The sequence below is a fragment of the Anas acuta genome, chromosome 17 (genome assembly GCF_963932015.1).
Source record: "Anas acuta chromosome 17, bAnaAcu1.1, whole genome shotgun sequence".
NCBI classification, from domain to species: Eukaryota; Metazoa; Chordata; class Aves; order Anseriformes; family Anatidae; genus Anas; species Anas acuta.
The window spans coordinates 6941297-6947540 of record NC_088995.1 but is presented as its reverse complement, the minus strand read 5'-3'; the positions used below and the strand labels follow the sequence as shown (position 1 = coordinate 6947540).

General features: G+C 58.5%; 1 long non-coding RNA gene across 1 annotated transcript; it reads left to right on the top strand.

The window, feature by feature from the left end:
- The first annotated feature begins 336 nt into the window (after positions 1–336).
- LOC137841321 (uncharacterized) lies at positions 337–5956 on the top strand. Its single transcript, XR_011088563.1, has 2 exons — positions 337–714; positions 2938–5956. It is a non-coding gene; the product is annotated as an uncharacterized lncRNA (long non-coding RNA).
- The last annotated feature ends 288 nt before the right edge of the window (positions 5957–6244 follow it).

The window sequence follows — 6244 nt, the reverse complement described above, 5'->3', positions numbered from 1 at the left end:
TCACATGGACGGGCTCGGAGGAGCTCGGTGCCGCCTGGGTGCCAGGATCCTGCCAACGCTGCTCTCAGCCCCCCAGGGGCCAGCAGCACCTGCAGAGCATGGCACCCCCATGTCTGCATCTCCACGGCTTCTACAGCGCTCACTGACCCCATCTGCAAGCAAACCCCTCTGCGTTCGGACACCCCAAACCTTGAAGTGGTGTTAAGGGGGGGGTGAGGCTGGGTACCAGCATTGGAGTGTCTGCTGGGGGTCACGTCGCAGGTGACACCTGATGGAAAAGGACTGAATCAATTCGAGGGAAGGGAATCACATGCTGCGGAGCTAAACCTCATCAGATCCTCCAAGGCACTAATTACCCTCACCAGCCTCACCTGGGGTCCCACCCACGGCCCTGCAGCTCTGCTTAAGGGCAGCCCTGGGTGCTCAGACCCCCCCCCATCAGGCTATGCTGTAGGTAGCACATCTCCAATCTCCTCTCCTGCCCCCCATGTAGCCAGGCTCCGTGTGCCCGTGTTGCTTTGCAGAGCAAATATTGGGATCGGGCCCCCATTTCTGCATCAGGGCTTGTTCCCACGTTGGCTGGGATTAGCCCCCCCCTCCCCTGCCGAGCGGTGGGGGACAGGAGAAGCCGAGGCATTTCCTGCAATGGCTAATTAGATCCAGCTCCCGACAACAACACGCACCGGAGAAAAGCAAAGCGCCGAGCGGGACAAGGTAATGAGAGTGTTCCCCTCCCCAACAATTCCTCCCACTAATCCCAGACAAAGCTCCAAAGGCCGGCCCGAGCTGCCAGGCGGCGTAAATCAGCACTGCTCCACTTACTTCGGCGAGGCTTTGCTGATTTATAGCAGCTGAAGGCTTCTCGCCACCTGTAATTTATGTCTTGGGGACTAATTTTGCGCACGTTTTGTCTCTAATCCTTCTCCCCTGTGGTGCTGCGGGGATACCAGGGCAGGGCTGGGCTCTTTCTTGGAGGCACCTCAGTGCCACCGAGCACCCCAAAAAGCAGTGCCATCCCCCAGAGGTAGACGTGAGGGGTGCTGCTGCTTTCACGGGTGGCTGCGTTCCTCCTGCAGCCACGGCGGTGGCACTGGATGAAGCCTCGGGGCGAACACGGAGCAGTTAATAATGAATGATGCACGCGCTGCCCGTGATGAGTAATTCAGGCAGCAGCGTGCAGCACAGCTGCTGGCTAAGCACCTGGCCTTCAAAGGGTGAATGAGCATTAAGACAGCTCCATAAAAGCCGGTCCAGCAGTTGCAGGGGAGGATGTTTTATGAATGGAGGTGGCAACCTGGCTGTGGCATTTTTGCAGTCGTTGGCCAGCGATGGAAGGAGATTTGCAGTAGAGTGGCGCGGAGCATCAACAGGTCCGTGAAATTCCTCCTGGTGCCTGGGAGGAGTTTCAGGGTGGGAAGCCAGCCCCGTTTGTCAGCTGGGGTTTCCAGAGGAGGTGTATTTGGACCTGCTCAGAGGTCAGAAAGGGAAGGGCTCTCGAGCTCTGCCCTCTCCATGGAGCTGAGTGTCACAGCAGGAGGTCGGGTGGCCGGTAGAGGTGTGCTCCAGGGCTGAGTCCAAGGAATAGGCAAGGTCTGGTCAAGCAGGTTGCGATCACCGAAGATGGCATGTGGTGTGCAAGCTAGATGAAATGTTGGACTTCTCAGAGCCAAGAGAATGGCTTTAGCAGCTCCCTGTACGCTGAATCCCTGTGAACCCCTGGCCAGCAGGTGAAATCCCTCCTGCTGGGCCATCTGAACAAGCTTGGTAGCTTCTCCCAGATCAGCTCCCCCTGGGGCTGTGCCAGGAGAGGGGTTTGAGATCAGCACCAGAACCCCATGAGCCATCAGGGCCAAGAAGCTCCCTACCTCGGCTTGCAAGAAGCAATCCTACCCTGTAGCTGTGCCCCAGGGCTTTAAGAGCACTCACTAGCTGCTCTAGTGATGCCAAACCTCTGCTGTGTGTCCTGTGCTTTGCCGTGTCCTCAGTGCCCTCCCCTCCAGAGCACACAGAAGGGCAGCAATGCTGGAGGTGACTGTGGTTTTTGAACAAAATCCACCCCCAATTGGGATTTTGCAGCCCGAATCCACCCCCCCCCCATTCTGTTGGGCGCTCTGGTGCGGGCACATTGGTGAAACAAAAAAAATGTTTCTTCCACATGGTCTCCCTCCCCCCCAGGGAATTTCAGCCCTCCTTGCCTTGGGAGGCATCACCCAGCCTCGCTGGAGCAGCAGCGCGGGGAGGCACAGGGGAGGGAGAGGAGGAGCTGGAGATGTTTGCTAGCAAATAAAGGACTGTGTGCTTAAACACTCTTCCTCTGCCTGTCCCCACCCGGCAGCGTTTGCTCAGCAAACACTGCTAATTCACCGGCTTCCCAACGTTTGATTCAGTCTGCGAAAGCAAACCTCGTACCCCACGTCCCCAGGGGCCTCCTCTCCCCCCTCGTTCCCCCCGGGACGTGCTGCTGGGCACCAGCCCTCGGTGCCTGGCCACCAACTGTGAGACTGGGGAGCTGTGGGGGCGCAGGGGGGGGCAGCAGCATCCCCTGGCAAAGCTTTTCTGGTGCTCAAATGTGGGGGAAAAGCAAACCTGGGCAGAGCTTTACCCTGATGCCACCTGTGCCTGGATAACGGGCTCGAGCTGGATGATGCTGTGTGTGCACGGTGCTCATGGCTTCATGGTCATGAGTGTGGAGGTGTAAGGGGGAAAGGTGGCGTGGGACAGAGGCAGAAATATTTTTCCCCTTAGGGAAAGGTGGGAGGTTTTGTGGAGAGGCTCTGGGAATTGCAGCTCTGGCTGCAGGAGGGGGGCAGCACCTTTTTTGCTTTGGGATGGTTTCTTGTACCAGTTATTCTCTGAGGGACAGGGCTCAGCCCCTGTGTTTTGTCTGGCTGTAGCAGTAGGAAATGCCTGTGTTCATCCAGAAATGTTCTTGCCCAGGGGACTGGCTACCAGGGAGTTACTGCAGGGTGCAGTAGTGTGGTCGTGGAGAGATCGATGCCTCTAACAGGGACCACCCAGGTGCCACGACGTTTCAACAGCTAACAGCTCCAAAATGTTCAGTTTGAGTCAGAGCGTAACATCCCCTTCATTCTGGCAGAGCAGCGAGGACATCCTGCTGAAATTGTCGTGAATTTCTGCTCATGGCTCGGCCAGGAGCTCAGGAAGGTGTTTGTGCTTGGTTGCATGGAAACTCGCTTTGCCGTCATGCTGACCAGCGGTGCCGAGACCGGGAGATGCTCAGGGCTGGACCCAGGTGTACTGGGTTGGAGACCTCAAGGGCACAACCACGGAGGTCTGGCGAGGCAGCTCACCCCCAGGTGCTGTCTCCTCTTCGTTTCTCCTGCTCACACCTGGAGCCGGTGCTGTAGAACATGCCCACACCTCCTCCTTCTCCTGCTCAGCCTCCTTGGCCAAATAAAACCTGGATTGGGCAGCCTCGTGCCAGGGGCACCTGGGTGTGCATCCACCCTCCGGACCTGCAGGTCCCTGCTGCGCTCCCGGGGAAAAAGGCTTGGGAAAGCAGCCCCTTGTGCTCGCCTATCCACATGGGAAGCATCCTCCTGTCACTTCCAAGCAGCCCCGGAGCTCCGGCGGTGACATATGCTCCCTCCTCGCCCGCCTTTCAGCGCAGGTCCTCGCGGGAGGCCCATTAAGCACTTAGCTGACCTTGGACCTCCGCCCGCGCCAGCTGCACGCGGGCAGGCACGCGAGCACCGTGCCCGCCGGAGCTGTCAGCGGTGATTTACCATGGCTGGGCGCAGGGCGGGCAGCGGGGCTGGCACTGCGGTGCCAGGGGGCTGCTCTGGCTGCTCCGATCCCCACAGCCCCGCTCGGTGCCCCTCTGGGTTCAACCCCGGGTCTTAATTTTCCGGCTGACCGCACACGCTCCTAGCGAGGCGGAGAGGGGAGGCGCAGATTGCAGCGGGAGCGGCTTCTGGCGATGGGGTGGTGGCTGGAGGAAGGATGCAGAGGCTGTAACAGCTGCTCTGGGCTCTTTTCTTCCTCTCCATGTACCTTCCTGATGAGACCAAACCTGCCACAGGGGTGCTTCTGGCGAGGGGATGGCACCATCTCATCCCGGCCAAGGCAGCATCCTTCGGACGTGCCGGTAAGCCCCGTGTCACTTTAGTTCCCAACGCAACACCCCGAGTCCGAGCCATCGCCCCACCGCATCCTGCTCAGCCTCGCGGCTTAGCCTTATCTCTCAAAGCAGAAAGGCTTCAGATTGCCCTCGACAACTTGTGAAATATCCTCCGTGGTCTGTGTGGACTCTGACCTCCTCCCCACAGCCCCTCCTGCCCCATCCCTGGGGGCCTCTCTCCTGCAGGAGCCCCAGAGCCGGTCCCATCCCCAGCTCAGCTCGGAGCCAGGACATTTTTTGTCCCCAACACAAAACCGCTGAGGTTTGGGCTGTTCCTTGGGAGGAGGCAGCAGACAAGGGCAGTCCCGGGCAGGCTGTTTGCAGGCAGCTGGAGGAGAAAGATCCATACAGAAAAATGAGGGTGGGAAGTCCTAAAGGATGCTTCGGCTGCAGCAGCAGAAGACAAGGAGAGGCGCAGAGGTGCACCCATCTTTTCTCCTAGCTGTATTTGGGGAAAGCCTTGGGGAAAAAAAGGTATTAACAGGCTCCTAGCTGTAGCAGCCTGCTCATCACCTCTTCAGAGCCAGAGAGAAGTTGTCTCCACCATCCCTGCTTCTGGGAGCCCGTTGTGGGGTGCAGCGAGAGACCAAAGGGAGGTCTTCATCTGCACACGGCAAAAGAGGGAAGAAAACGTGAATTTTCCAACTGGGTGCTGCTCAGGGAACCTCCTCAGGGGATGGGGACACTTATCCCAAACTGTTGGTAATGTTTCCCCTACAGACAAGCTGCAGGCACCTGCTCAAATCGGAGCAACCTCCCAACAACCTCCTCCTGCTCCGTGACAGTGAGCAAATGCTTGGGGCACCTTGGATGGGTGCAGGGCGGGTGTATTTGTGGCTGCGCTGGGCATATCGACTTCTTGGCACCCAAAGGCCAGCCAAGGCACGATTTTCAGATGAAACCTTTGATTTCTGAAGGCGTCTGTGAGCGATGCGAGGCGGCTCAAAGGCGCTCGGCTGCAGCGGGCGGGCTTGCGCCACTGGCGCAGTATCTCTGTTGGACACGGCACGACTCGTGGACATGAAGCTGAGGATCTGAAACTCTGCGTGCCTTTGAAAATCTTCGCTTGGAGACTGGGTTTGAGGTTCTGAGGAACAAAAAAGGGTTTTGGAGCTGCTCGGGGGCATGGAAAGAGCAAGATAGGAAGGAGAAACGCTGCTCCTGGTGCTGCCTCGACTGAAATAAATGCCCCAAGAGCTGCTGCCCCGGGGACTGTTGAGTATTTCTCCGCTCAGCCTTGAAACCCAACCACCTTTTGCTTTGTTTGGCAGGGAAAAATCCTCAAGGCTTTGAGGTTTGTCCTTGTTATGGAAAATGCTTTAAAACCAGGTGTGAGGATGCTCTAGGAGGGATGGGTGCACGCAGTGGGGACCCTCTACAGCACCCAAATCACCTTGGCACAGGGACAGCACCCAGATCTCGCTGCCTGGTGGTGAGGACACGCTGCTGAGGCCACCGGGAGCCTCTCCTGCTGCAGACTCCCCAGGCTGAGCCCCGTGGTCCTCCTGTACCACTGGGAGAAGATGCTGGCCCCAGCTGGGTCTCCGGAGCGCAGCACCCTGCAGGAGGAGCCCTTTATCCCCCCCCCCCACCCCTTTGCATTATTATTCCCCCCCCCTCTTCAAATTCATCTCCCTCAGCCATCCGGGGCTGTCCCTGCTGGAAAATTACTCTCACAAAAGCTCCCTCAGCAGTAATTACCTAAATGGGGGGAAGGGAGGGGAGACCCATTTAGAATCCACTTCATGGCGGGATTAGCTAATTAATTAACGGTTTCACTGACAACTCGAAGGGGAAGAGTGTGTTAAATAGGAAGGCTCCGGAGCTTGATTTATGTGATGTGACACCCACGGCCTCGCCGCCACGTTGCCATCCTGCCAGCCCCGCGCCGGGAGGTCCCGCTCGGGGCCACCAGGGGGGACGCAGGGGACGGTGGTGGGAGCAGGGGGTGAGCAGCCGGAGGGTGATGCTGGGGTCAGATGGGTCCTGGATGCACGTGAAGGTGTGGAGGTGCCCGACGTGCCCTGCTGGATGGAGGGCAGGTTGTCCCTTTCCTCTGGACAGGCTCCCGGCCACGTCCCAGCCCTGCGGTGCCACATCCCC